Here is a 13,188-nt window from a genome sequence, read left to right as displayed (position 1 = left end):
CCCTGCAGCGTTTACTAATGGAAAACAATTTTCTATCGCATATGGAGATCCTAGCTTGAAGCTATAAATTATCGTTTGTTTCTTAACAACGGAGTGTCCGATCACGCTGGCTCCAGCGGTAACGTTTCCGAGTTGTATCGGTAAAGTGCCCGGTTGCAAACTCGGCCAGGACGCGGACTGGCCTCTAACTAAGTTTCTGATAATATTACCGTCAGCCCCTCCATGCAGCTGCAGAGATCAGACGGGTGCCGCCTTACTTCCGGTTCAGTATTCACGTCACTGCTTCCAGTGTGAGCACTGTTAAGTTATCCCATTAGTTATACCGTTCCCGCACCACTCGCTAAGTTGATCTATCGTCGTTAAATACGTTCCGAGCTTATCGAAACCGGCTCGACTGCCCAACGTCCCAGCAAGTTTTGGTGTAATTATCTGACGGACGCAGTTGACAAATTGCCCAAGTAAGAGGCAAATTCACATCGTCTTGGCGGTTTCTTTCCTCGCCCCCCCCTCCCTCCTGTACCAACTTGCAGGAAGTTGAGAAGTTCCCAGCTAGTCCACAAGTCCGCCGCCAGAGGCGTGGCAGATGTAACACTGTACTATAAAGTGGCTTTTAGCAGACAGCAGAGTTTCAAGTGGGGGCTCCTCCCCGCCCCCGGCCACTTGTCGTCTTTTATTGCTTTCCTTAATGAAAGGAATCCATGCTGCATCAACTGTCCCTGTATCCAGTTCTACCCTGAAGATGGAAGCAATACGCTCCTCTGTCTCAACCTATACATCAGGCCACCGGACAGGACGTCCTACTCATTAAGCTGTAGGCTTGATTTCGGGAGGTGTTGGGTTCGAATCTCGGCCAGGTCACGCCGCATGCCCCGATAAAGGATCTTCATAATTTTCGCCATTAGGCAAATTGCGGGAGAGTACTTCGATTGGCTCACGGCTGGTTCCTGCCGAATCCTTTCCAGTTCATTCACCAATCCTACCATTTCACGTTATGTACGCAGTTTGAGGCACTGACTGCACAGTGAAATAGCGCATCCCTCCAGACCGTAATCTTGTGAGCATTGCTGTTTTGTCCAAAATTTAAAATAATGTCAGTTGATTGCCTGACTGTAGACGGGGTTTGGAATGGTAAGCGAATTTACAGAACGTAACTGCAAATAACTACGACAGTCTCACTCCGTTACACACTCCACAGATCACTGCAACTGCAGCACACATAAACTCTTCTCAGTCTTCACTAGTCGTTGCTTGGTAGCGGTTTTAAAGGCGGGCGTTCCCCTTCCTCTGGCTTCCCGAACTCTCTCGAGACTCAGGTACCAGCTTCTCGCTTCTCGCAACTGCAACTCTCAACTGACTCAACCAACCACTCAAGTCAAAGTTACTTTTACGTCAGGCGTCAAGTCCCTTGAGACCCACGACCAGAGTTTTTTTTTTCTTTACTGAACCCTTGCGGTACTAGTCCTTATGTCTGTCATGAGAAGATGGGTTTGTACGTGTCTCTTCTGATCAAGTGTACGTATTGAACATACAGAATTCTGAAAATTTTTCCTTTTGCACTATACGAAAGTCCGCTGTCAGCACAGATTTTGTAAAGCAGATAATGCCTATCTTATGCTATAATGGCAGCTTAATAACTTGAACAGTCATAAGCTTCACCACCGCCAACTTTATAACCAACCACTGAAGTCAAAATCGAGGTCACATTGCGACTGACGGTCAGTCAGTAGGTCTTGGTGTCGAGCCCATCTGGAGCTCATGACCAGATATTTATTACTGTTTGACAGATACGGTCTTGTTTCTGTGAGGCGCCCTCTCTGACGAGAGGACGGGGCTGTCTTTTGTATATGCTGCTGGTCCTTGCCAGCATAGTCTTTCTCGAGTTCGGGTCCCGTGGGACTCGCGACCATGTTTTACTCTCTCAGATTCGAGAGTTCCCTTTTCGTTGCCTCCTACGACTCGCAGGGTCACGGTGGAGGTATTGGACTCCACCTCCACACGGGTGTAACCAACCACTGAACTAGTAGTCCTCGTTATATAGCTCCGGCACGGATCTCACAGAAAACGTCTCTTCCATTATTGCGTTTTCACTTGTCGGAGAAACAACATGTCCCCACGCCGTTCCCTAGCAACGGCTGTTGTAGTGTCGCCTCTTTACACGGCTGTTACTTGGCAGTGGCTCTGCATGTCACAATAGCCACATGGTATTGTTGCACGTTTCACGAATGTGTTGTTCTGTTTAATGACCAAGCGCAGGCAACGAAGCAATAGACACGTATTACACGGCGCAGGCGCTGGGGAAGTCGGTGGACCTTATTGGATACTGCATCCTGCAGCGAACCTTGCCTTCTTTTGGAGGTATGGCTCCAGTCTTTCTTAACTTTCTGGCTCACGGCCACGCTGTTAGTCGCAGGCTTCCCACCACGGCGGCCCGGATTCGAACCCAGGTAAGGTCGTGTGGGATTTATGGTGGACAAAGTGGCCCTGGGGCAGGTTTTCGTGTACTTCTGTTTCCCCTGCCAGTTCTCATTCCACTGACTGCTCCACACTCAAAATCCATCATCCGGAGCTGGTACAATAGGCCAGATATACCCGGGCACATCTAGACGCGGTGGCCAGGACAGAAATGTCTTCCTCTTCCAGAAATCTACCCCCGATTCCCAACTCGTCCAGCCTCTGCCCTAGTTACTATACTTTCTGAGCTATCCTGACTCTGTGCAGGCCTAATCACAAGTCTCTCCCCGTCTGACGTCCATGTAGTTCCTTTAGCAAAGTAAAAGAAGTAAAAGTTACCTTCTGCAGTAAAGAACGCCTGCCTGTCTGATATATGAAAATGTCCGGTATTGGGTCGGTTATTTAACGTGCGGTTGCTGTGTTGTGTCATATCGAGTTGGCCCCCCCCCCCCCGCCCAGGCGTCTGTCCGTATTTTCACAGTGACCAGTGGTCACACGACGGGGTAACTGTCCCAAGGGACAAGTATGACTGCACACAGTCTGGAAGCTGCACGTTCCCTGCTCACCGCTCTGTCGGCTGCATTCTTATGCGCCTCTCGCACAAAACACATAAAGTGTACGCATGATACGGAGGTTTCGTTCCAGAGAAACTGCTGTAGGGATTTCCATATAAAATTCGGTATTTGGGAAGGATCAGGCGGACTAAGCTGTGGCTAATAACGGGTCTCCTCAGTCAGGTTCGAGCCCGGGACCTGGAAAATATGAATCAGGAGTGAACGTTTGTGACATGCATCCTTACGTTATGACAGCCCAGCACGTGACAGAGACGTTGGTCTCCGTCGAATACCTATAACTTTGAGAACTACTCTCTCTTTGGATATGACACCGTGTATTGTGGTAGATTATTGCTAACGTTCCATAGGCACCTTCTGCCTCCATCTTCAGGGAAAATTTTTGAAGTAGAATGTTCCTTCGAAGCAGCGGTATCTGTGTAGCACGGTAGGTGTCACATCTGCATGCAGTCCCGAGTCTCAACACAGAGCGAAAGTAGCTCCCTGCTCTGGTTGTGTCAGTTGCGCGGGGTAAGGGTAGACGCGCATTTACCCCAAGTCGAGAACAGGGTAAAGCTACTCATTTCCGTGGTGCGGTGATCTGAATTCGCAGCTCAATCAGGCTAACGCGCCTTCATAGATGTCTTCCAGTGCCATTGGTTCATTGCCTCCTGTACGGTTTCGTGTTTCGTTACTGTCACAAGAACAGTCAGCTGAGTGGAGGGGGGGTCTTTATTATTATTATACTGCAATTTGGTGTTCACCCGGTGGCAGTAGGTCTTATACTGATACAGACAAGGAGAAACTATACATAAAGGGAAAAATACAATAAACAAGGTACACACAGTGCAAATCCAACATATAAAGTCACACAAGGCACATGACTGTTGTCTCGGGTGTACCGCCATGTAGTTCGGAGGCAGTTAGACGCTTCGGAGGAGCACACTGCGTTCATCTTCAAGATCGAAGAATAAGTCAAGCAAGATATGAGCAGAAGCTCGCAGTAAAAGTAGTTGAGCTTTGGTTATTCTTCGATCGTGAAGATTGAAGCGATATGTTCCATCGAAACGTCGCTTTACATCCGTACTGTTCATAGCAGCTGCCGACCCGACACAGTTTTCGTTGTAGCACACGGTTTTATTGTAAACCATTGACGTCACGTGACGTATCGCTAATCTTACGGCTTTCGCCCGTAATCGCACGCTTACAAAATAAATTAAAACGAAATCGATTTAGCAGGCACATGCAGGAGTGGAGCCTGACCTGGTGGCCGGACTGCTAAGCGAGGCAGCCGCTCGGGTTCCGTGCCCAGAGAGCAGAAAGTGAGCGCGTCCGTCCGTCCGTCCGTCTGGTTGGCTGTTCAGCAAACAAATTCTTTCCTGGCGCTGCTTTACACGCGGCTCCACGTCGAGAGTCTCTTTGTAATGGAGTGCTCTTGCTCATTTACTGCTACAAGGTAAACTCATGGAGGCCCATAGAGTTGTGAGACGTCGAGGCTCTCACATTTTCTAGACAATCGGTTCACAGATGGCGGTGATCTTGTCTCTTTTACCCCCAGATCGCCCTTCACCCCCAGGAAGATTTCTTGTACTCATTTCTGTTAGAGGCTGAGTCGACCCCAGGGCCATAGTGCGGCTGGAAGAATTAGGTCAATTGAAAAATCCAATGACCTCTTCGGGACTCGAACCTGCTACCTTCCGGCTTGTAGCGTAGTGCCTCAACCAACTACACTACCGCGTGCCCCCATTTATTAATAAAGTTTTCTAGAAATACTTGAGAACAGGGTGCGGAGGAGAAAGTTTCAGGTCTAGACAGATGAGATGACAGGAGGTTGGAGAAAACTACACAGTGAGGAGCTTCACAACTTGTTCTTCTTGCGAAATATAATGTGAATAATCACATTGAGGATGAGGTGGGCAGGGCACTTAGCACACATAAGGGAGCAGACGGATTCTTGTGAATACAGGAGAGAAGTTTTGGTTTTCTTAAATTACTGAGAAATTTTTGAGTAGCTGAACGACTGATGGCTTCTCAGGAAGGACTACTCTCCATGAAGTTAGTTATATTCTCATTGACGGATTCTCTATTGCTCAGTACTGTAGCGCTGCAAAGTGACAGCATTATAAACAAAACGGTTGCCAAGCAACGAGGCAGCGCCAGGCACTACAGACCGTAGCAAAGTTGGCCGGGGACGGGACTTGCATGTATCGTGTTCCCCACGTGGTGTGGACACTAAATTGCTTGCAGCGTATCCTCTGCTGGACGGGACTTGCATGTAGCGTGTTCACCACGTGCTGTGGACACTAAGTTGCTTGCAGCGTGTCTTCTGCTGGACGGGATTTCTATGTAGCGTGTTCCCCACGTGTTATGGACATTAAGTTGCTTGCAGCATGTCCTCTGCTGGACGGGACTTGCATGTAGCGTGTACCCCACGTGGTGTGGATATTAAGCTGCTTGCAACGTGTCCTCTGCTGGACGGGACTTGCATGTAGTGTGTTCATCACGTGCTGTGGACACTAAGTTGCTTGCAGCGTGTCTTCTGCTGGACGGGATTTCTATGTAGCGTGTTCCCCACGTGTTGTGGACATTAAGTTGCTTGTAACGTGTCCTCTGCTGGACGGGATATGTATGTAGTGTGTTCCCCACGTGGTGTGGACACTACGTTGCTTGCAGCGTGTCTTCTGCTGGACGGGGTTTGTATGTAGCGTGTTCCCCACGTGTTGTGGACACTACGTTCCTTGCAGCGTGACCTCTGCTGGACGGGATTTGCATGTAGCGTGTTCTTTACGTGGTGTGGACACTACGTTGCTTGCAGCGTGTCTTCTGCTGGACGGGGTTTGTATGTAGCGTGTTCCCCACGTGTTGTGGACACTACGTTCCTTGCAGCGTGACCTCTGCTGGACGGGATTTGCATGTAGCGTGTTCTTTACGTGGTGTGGACACTACGTTGCTTGCAGCGTGTCTTCTGCTGGACGGGGTTTGTATGTAGCGTGTTCCCCACGTGTTGTGGACACTACGTTCCTTGCAGCGTGACCTCTGCTGGACGGGATTTGCATGTAGCGTGTTCTTTACGTGGTGTGGACACTACGTTGCTTGCAGCGTGTCTTCTGCTGGACGGGGTTTGTATGTAGCGTGTTCCCCACGTGTTGTGGACACTACGTTCCTTGCAGCGTGACCTCTGCTGGACGGGATTTGCATGTAGCGTGTTCTTTACGTGGTGTGGACACTACGTTGCTTGCAGCGTGTCTTCTGCTGGACGGGGTTTGTATGTAGCGTGTTCCCCACGTGTTGTGGACACTACGTTGCTTGCAGCGTGACCTCTGCTGGACGGGATTTGCATGTAGCGTGTTCTTCACGTGGTGTGGACACTAAATTGCTTGCAACGTGTCCTCTGCTGGACGGGACTTGCATGTAGCCTGTTCCCCACGTGATGTGGACAATAAGTTGCTTGCAACGTGTCCTCTGCTGGTCGGGATTTGTATGTAGCGTGTTCCCCACGTGGTGTGGACACTAAGTTGCTTGCAACGTGTCCTCTGCTGGACAGGATTTGCATGTAGGGTGGTCCCCATGTTGTTTGAACACTAAGTTACTTGGAGCGTGTCCTCTGCTGGACGGGAGATCACCCCCTTGAACCGTAGAGTTATCGCCTTCTTCGCTGTTGCTGTGCTTTGAAGGTTCGTTGCCGCGAGAACGGAAACGTTTTTATATGCGTTGCCTAGGAATTGACGTGACTCTATGTACTGCATTGCTTCTTCAGTCGTATTCATTGCCATGGAAACGTGTTCCAACAGTTCGCCGTCCAGCAGCGGCGCCTTCCGTGTTGCCGCGGGAACATCCTCAGCGAAGCCCCGCTCGGCAGATGGGCAGATTGCAGCTCTCAGGCGTCATGTCACATTGCTTCACGCATGCGCATCTTCCCTCCGAAGTGCCTGCTATTGCTCGATTTCAACCAAAATCGGAATACGTCGACAAATGTTATTAGTGCTGCGAAGTATCAAATTTCATACAAATCCGTCGCCGAATTATTTAATGCCTACAGGCTGACGGAAGGACGTGTCGCTGCACGTGCTGCCGCACCAGAATATTTCGGAAATAAAGATTCGAGTTTACTAGGGCAGCAGCTGCACAGTGCTGCCGTCCATATTGGCAGAAGCAGGAAACAAAAAACTGGCGTTTGTTTCTAGGCAGCGCTCGCACGGGAGCGTTGCGAGCAACAGCTGCACGCACATACCTGGTGGGGTGGGGGCTCAGTAGGCCACCCCTAGCGGACAACGCCCCCACAGGGTGTTCGTAAACAAGCTGCACCATCCCTGACTGAACACACCCATCTCACTGTGGAGACGTTAGTAAATTCCTTGACACGGTTCAGCTTTATAGACATGTGGTTACTATATGTACCACCTGCTTTAACGCTCCAGAACTCTACATTCTGTCCACACAATGTAATTTTGTGTTCCGTATGGTTATCACAAGAAGAGCGACTCATTCCCTGAACAAAGAGAGGAGAGAGGGAGAGAAAGGGCTTAGCGAGAGACGAGAGACACTGCATTGGGGGGGGGGTGCAAGTCACTATACCCCGGCCCTGAAGGTTGCCGGAGAGACGTTCTAGTAGACGTCTTGCATATGCTCTAGTATTTGGAGGGCCGCATGTGAAGCAGCAGTCCGTACCTCACAGAAAACACGTTACGTCAGCATTAACTGGTCGGTCTGTGTAGCGGAGACGTAATGTGTGTCACATGAGGGTAGGAACCGAGTTTTTATATTGTATTTGGAAGAAAAGAATATCTCTGGTCGTGGGCTTGGCGCCAAGACGAACTGATTGGCGGTAAACTTCCAGTAGTTAAGTAAGTCTGACTCTCATTCAGTCTTTAAAGAGTTAGGGTCACACTACTGGCCTATGGCACTCTCTGTTGGTTGGGCGGCTGTCACAGTCGGCATTGCCAACATTTGAGTTCCTAATATTTCCGTCTAGGTCGCTTATCCAGCGGAATCCGTCCAAGTCCGAGGCTTCTTGAGAATTTTCGCAACAAGCTTTTTTTTTTACGGTGAGGAGAAGTTAGTCCCACCACCAAGCTGGAGGACTACCCTTTGTCGGCTGTCCGCGACTGCTTATTCAGTATATTCGCAGCTTCCCTCCATACCTGGAGGCCATCTCCTCCATCCGGAACCTGAGGACGTGCCATGCCGTGGTGACAAGGGTCCCACCTAATCTTAGAGAGATAGGATTGGATTGATCTCGCTCAGGATAGGCACCAGTGGAGGACTCTTGTGAACACGGTAATGAATCTTCGGGTTCCATAAAATACTGGGAAATTCTTGAGTAGCTGCAGACTTGGCTTCTCCTCAGCTCCATAAGTAAGTAATATTTCTGTCTAGCCAAGGAGCTACACAATTCCTACTCTTCATCGGATATTACTAGGATCACAAAACAGGGAGGGTGAAACGGGCAGGGAGTTTGGCATTTATTGAAGGAAATGATTTTGGTAGGTAAGCCTGAACGAAATAGCCTTACTGTCTGCTTCCTGCTGTTTTCTTGCTTGGCTTACTTTTAGACTCTGAAGATCACGTGACTTTCACCGAACTACACAGAGTTAGGCCCAAAAGACAGAACTCTTCCACTTCGGTCAGCCAGTGTCAAGTTGTGTGTCGCAGCCAGAAGAAGAGCACTGACGCTCGCAACGAAACCCTACAGATGCACGCCGATTACCTTGGCCAGGCCTTTGTGTCTGTCCGCCTGTACATATTGTGCCGTTACTGGGTAACAACCTCGAAACATTCGAGTCTAGGCAGCAGATTCTTAATAAGCAAATATACGCAACTGATACCGAGTAACTCCTTCGCAAACAAACACGTTCCCACAGAAATGAAGGAGTACAACAGAGGAAAAGTGTTTTCTACGCGGTCCGTGCCGAGATGTTATAACCAGGACAGTTAGTTGAGAGCTGAGAAGACTGAGGTTGGTGTGAGATGGCTACCAGTCTTGGAGATAGTTGTGAGAGAATTGCAAGGGAGTCTGCGAAGACTGGCCGGTTAAGCTGAGGAATCCTCGACTGTTACAAGCCGTTACCAGGGAACGACTGGTCAAGACGCAGCAGGCTAAAAAGACTTAATGTGTGCTATAGCGATTTGTAAAGTGTGGAAATCAGCGATGACGCTCTAATAAAGTGTAGTCGCGAGTCGTGTGGTGAAGTGGTCAATAAATCCAATCCCCGAGTCAAACTCAGACAATTCGAAATGAAATTTGAGAGGTCTGTAAGGTAGATTTGCTAAAATGTGTCGAAATTCACAGTTTCGGTTGAAACCAGGGAACAATGCGCGGTTCTGCGCCCATCTCGAGAGCAGCTCCCTAAACGAGAAACGTGCGCACGCTCCGACGTACAAAATATCTTATTAAATAATTTATTGGTTTGGCTCAACTTTGGTAGCGTCCGCATAGAGCCTGTACAACACATTTAACAGAGGTTAAGCTGCGGGATGAGATACCGGAGGCGCAGCGGAACTCCGCGTTATCTACCGGATAATTCATTAACTATTTACAGAATGTAAACTCTCTCGCTCCCCCTACTGAGTGAAGTGCGAACTATGTAGACAGTTGATGAACAATATCTAAGCATGTCAATACAATTATTGTGTTTCTGGACCTAACACCACCCAAGGAAATACAAGGAACCCCCCCAAAGGTCTCTGGTAGATCATCCGATCAGTGAACCCAGCATGCACATTTCTCCCTTCTTGACTCCCGTTATCGCAGCAGAAGTCAGAAAACTACATCTTCCTGGCGCGTGAGGCTGACTGCCTCACCGCCATCTGTGAGCCGATTGTCTAGAAAATGTTGGATTCTCGGCGTCTCAGAACCCTATGTGGCTTCCACGACCTGTTACAGGGATAGCAGAAGAAGAGTTGCCGTCAGCTGACAGGGGGCGATCCTCCATCATGGGAGTGGAGCTGGAGTGTACCAGTGCGTTACTAAATGTTTCACAGAGCTTTGGGTTAGCGGTGGCTCATGAACCTTTGGAGTGTGAAAAGGGCGTGCTGAGAGACTATCGGCTTCTCTAGCAAGACTTAGACAGCTCAGTTTAACTGCAGAACTAGGCGTAGTTTCGAACTCAGAGCTCCAGACATCTGCACATGCGCTATTCAGGATGTAAGGAAAGTTCCAGAAGTTACTGTTGAGGAACGCCCTTTTGCGCTGCCCTCAGGAATTGCTTCGCTTCTTGCGTAGCACGACCGACTATTTCATAATTGAATACTTCGAATCCGCGAGCAGTGACATCTCGTGGGGGCCGGAAGAGTGGCTGGCACTCGTAGCTTGGCAACCGCTCAGCAGCAGTGACATCTCGTGGGGGCCGGAAGAGTGGCTGGCACTCGTAGCTTGGCAACCGCTCAGCAGCAGTGAACGCCAATGCTCTTGGGCATTGTCAGGGGAAACAAGAGATGCTGGAGAAGTTCGGATGAGCAAAGTGCATGGGAGGCACAAGAGTAGATGGAAGGCATTTGTGATCGCCATATAGTTTACACTCATCTTTCAGAAGGCATTTCGTTACAGTCTTCCTTAAAATAGGCCACGGCCTCCGTTTTCCATGTCCACTCCTACTGTTCATATAATGTATACTCTGGCTCTGAACCTGTGGGTATTAAACAGCGTCGTTAAATAAGCTGATACTCAATGGATAAGAAAAGTGGTGCTTTTCAGTCTTGTAGGTCTTGCTCCTTAGGCTTCTACCCTGACGAGGGAGGCAACATTTTCTTCCGAAGCATTCGTAACAACATCCCAGACTACACAGCATCGCGTCGCATTCACTGCCTTAACAACCTCGAACCTCAGATAACCTGCGCTGGATTTGAGGTTTTTACGGTGATTGTTCTGAAGGATCTTCTCTTCTGAGCTGAGTGACGCCACGTAGTCTGGTATCTTTACCAACGTTTCGAAGGAACATTTTGCCTCCCTCTTCAGAGTCGAAGGGTAAGTCAGGTAAGCGACCGACAAGGAGGAAGCAGAAAGCTCGAAGGGCACTAACTCTGCGATATAACTCCGTGTAGTTCGTTGAAAGTCAACCGACGTTTCGGAGGAACATATCACATCCATCCTCATCTTCATTCCCTCGGCTTGCCATCTGCTTTCACACTGATCAGTTACTCGGAGGCGATCTCCATGAAGAGAGAACTCTTCATAACCACCGGTGTGAGGACCTCAAGTCCCACATGCTCCGAGCTTGTACTGAAAACACAGACTTAGTTGGCAGCTCCCTGGATTTACCCCCATCATGTTATGCACGGCGCGAAAGTGAAGTCCCCTACTTCTATTTCACGCGTTTCTCTTTGTGTCCCGCAGGTGGCTTGTCAAGCCAGGCGAGACCAGAATCATTTCAGTTCAGTATACACAGCACCATCTATGGGCAGCAGAATGAAACTCTTGTAACTGGCAGATACAAATCACTGTAATTCCGTTGCTAAGCAACACGAAATTGTTCCGTTTATGGATCGCTGGGCGTGACCCAGTTCTGTGAACTGGTATAACAAGCGGAAACCCCTAAACTTGAATGAATATGGACAAGTTTCAAATTTGTCATGGAGCCCCGAAGATCGTCAGAAGTTGTATTCTCCGTTCGCTTACTTCTATATAACGAACTGCAAATGGTTTTAAGAGCTTTGCTTGTCAGGGAACTTTTCGAAGTAGGACCCTGTATATTATCCTTAGCGTTTGTAGTGAATGTGAGTTTGACGTCTTTCACTTAGGAATTTACCTGGAACAGATTATCGTGCTTTTCGCAAAACTGGTGAAATTTGACGATTGCCTATTTTATTCAAAGGGCCCTGCCCGCCTCCCTCCGCCAATAAGAGCAAGAGCGCAAGCGCAGATTGAAGTCGGGTGTTGTGCTGCAGTGCTCGAAGCCCCTACAGTAGCGTCTGCCGCATCTCCATCGCGTTGCAGGGTGTCCCAGCAGGAAAGGTCAAAGTATTGGTGATTCTCAGCAAAAAGGTGTATATATACATGTGTTCTATTCCGAAAGGTTTCACTGTACAGTTCCAAAATTGTTGATATTGTCTCGTGTCACGGTGACTAAAACCAGGGTTTGGATTGGTAACTGGATTTATTAACCACCTCCGGTTTGTAACTACAATTAATTATTTCACTATTGCTGCTTCACACAATTTGCAATCACTCCAATCACTCCACACTTAACTCTTCTAGTTGCACTTGTCTTCACGGATTTATATCACAGGAACTATCTCACCGAATTACACACTCCACATATTACATATAAATAAAGTCTTCAATTACACGTTAAGTTTTAATTCTTCTTCAACTACAAACTTCCCGTGGCTGTCTCCTACCGAGAGCTGACTTGCTTGCTTGTTCGCGTGCTTCTGCCGCTACTGCTACTCGTAAATGCTCTGAACGAATTCTGTCACTTACTTATATAGCCGCGGAACGGACATGAATCTACAGTGAACACATCGTGATTGCTCTCCAGCCAGTCTATTGGCGCGTCGGTCGGATCTACAGAAAACACAGCTTCCTCTATTGTTGGGTGTTGGACCGTGTTTACAGAGCTGTTGCCTGGCAATGCGTTGACCAAATCCGTTACAGTAAGAAGGAGATATTAAGTACTGTTTCTAATACCTGCATTTTTTGTTCAAGTGACAAAGTTGGTTCAGTTTACCTAGTACAATACACTTTCGAGAATTTCACCGGCATGTACTTCGCAACTCGTGTGAGGACGTGGCGTGTTGCTTGTCTGTACAGTGTACAGTACACTATACAGTGAAACAGCCATATCTCGGAAACCGTTCGGAACAGGACACATGTACATATGCACTTCTTGCTTAGAATGACCGACTCTACATATGACTTCCCAGAATATTGACCTTTCCTCCTGGGACATTCTCTATAAACCAATTGCAATAGTGGAGATTCTGTCCGTCCATAAATTTTAACACCCAAGCTGCTAGACTGATTTTGATAATTTCTGTTCTAGAGGCAGAATCGTTTCAGTTTCCATGTAGATATGTAGATTGATATCAGAGATTTAAAAAAAATAAAGCTATGCCTGTAACAGGCCGTGGAGGCCCATAGGGTTGTGAGACGTCGAGGGTCCCACATTTTCTAGACAATCGGCTAGCAGATGGCGGTAAGGTTTTCAGCCTTACGCTCCGGCCGCCCTTTAATCCCCAGGAAGATTCC

The 13,188-nt window shown here is 48.4% G+C and overlaps 1 protein-coding gene across 1 annotated transcript in view; it reads left to right on the top strand.

Annotated features, from left to right (window-relative positions):
• LOC111862907 (immunoglobulin domain-containing protein oig-4) overlaps window positions 1–13,188 on the top strand; it is a 125,218-nt gene that overhangs the window by 58,015 nt on the left and 54,015 nt on the right. The gene's annotated exons all lie outside the window — the stretch shown is intronic.

The sequence above is a fragment of the Cryptotermes secundus genome, unplaced genomic scaffold (genome assembly GCF_002891405.2).
Source record: "Cryptotermes secundus unplaced genomic scaffold, Csec_1.0 scaffold1274, whole genome shotgun sequence".
Lineage (NCBI taxonomy): Eukaryota > Metazoa > Arthropoda > Insecta > Blattodea > Kalotermitidae > Cryptotermes > Cryptotermes secundus.
The sequence above is the reverse complement of the archived record's forward strand: the minus strand, read 5'-3'. Positions and strand labels throughout refer to the sequence as shown.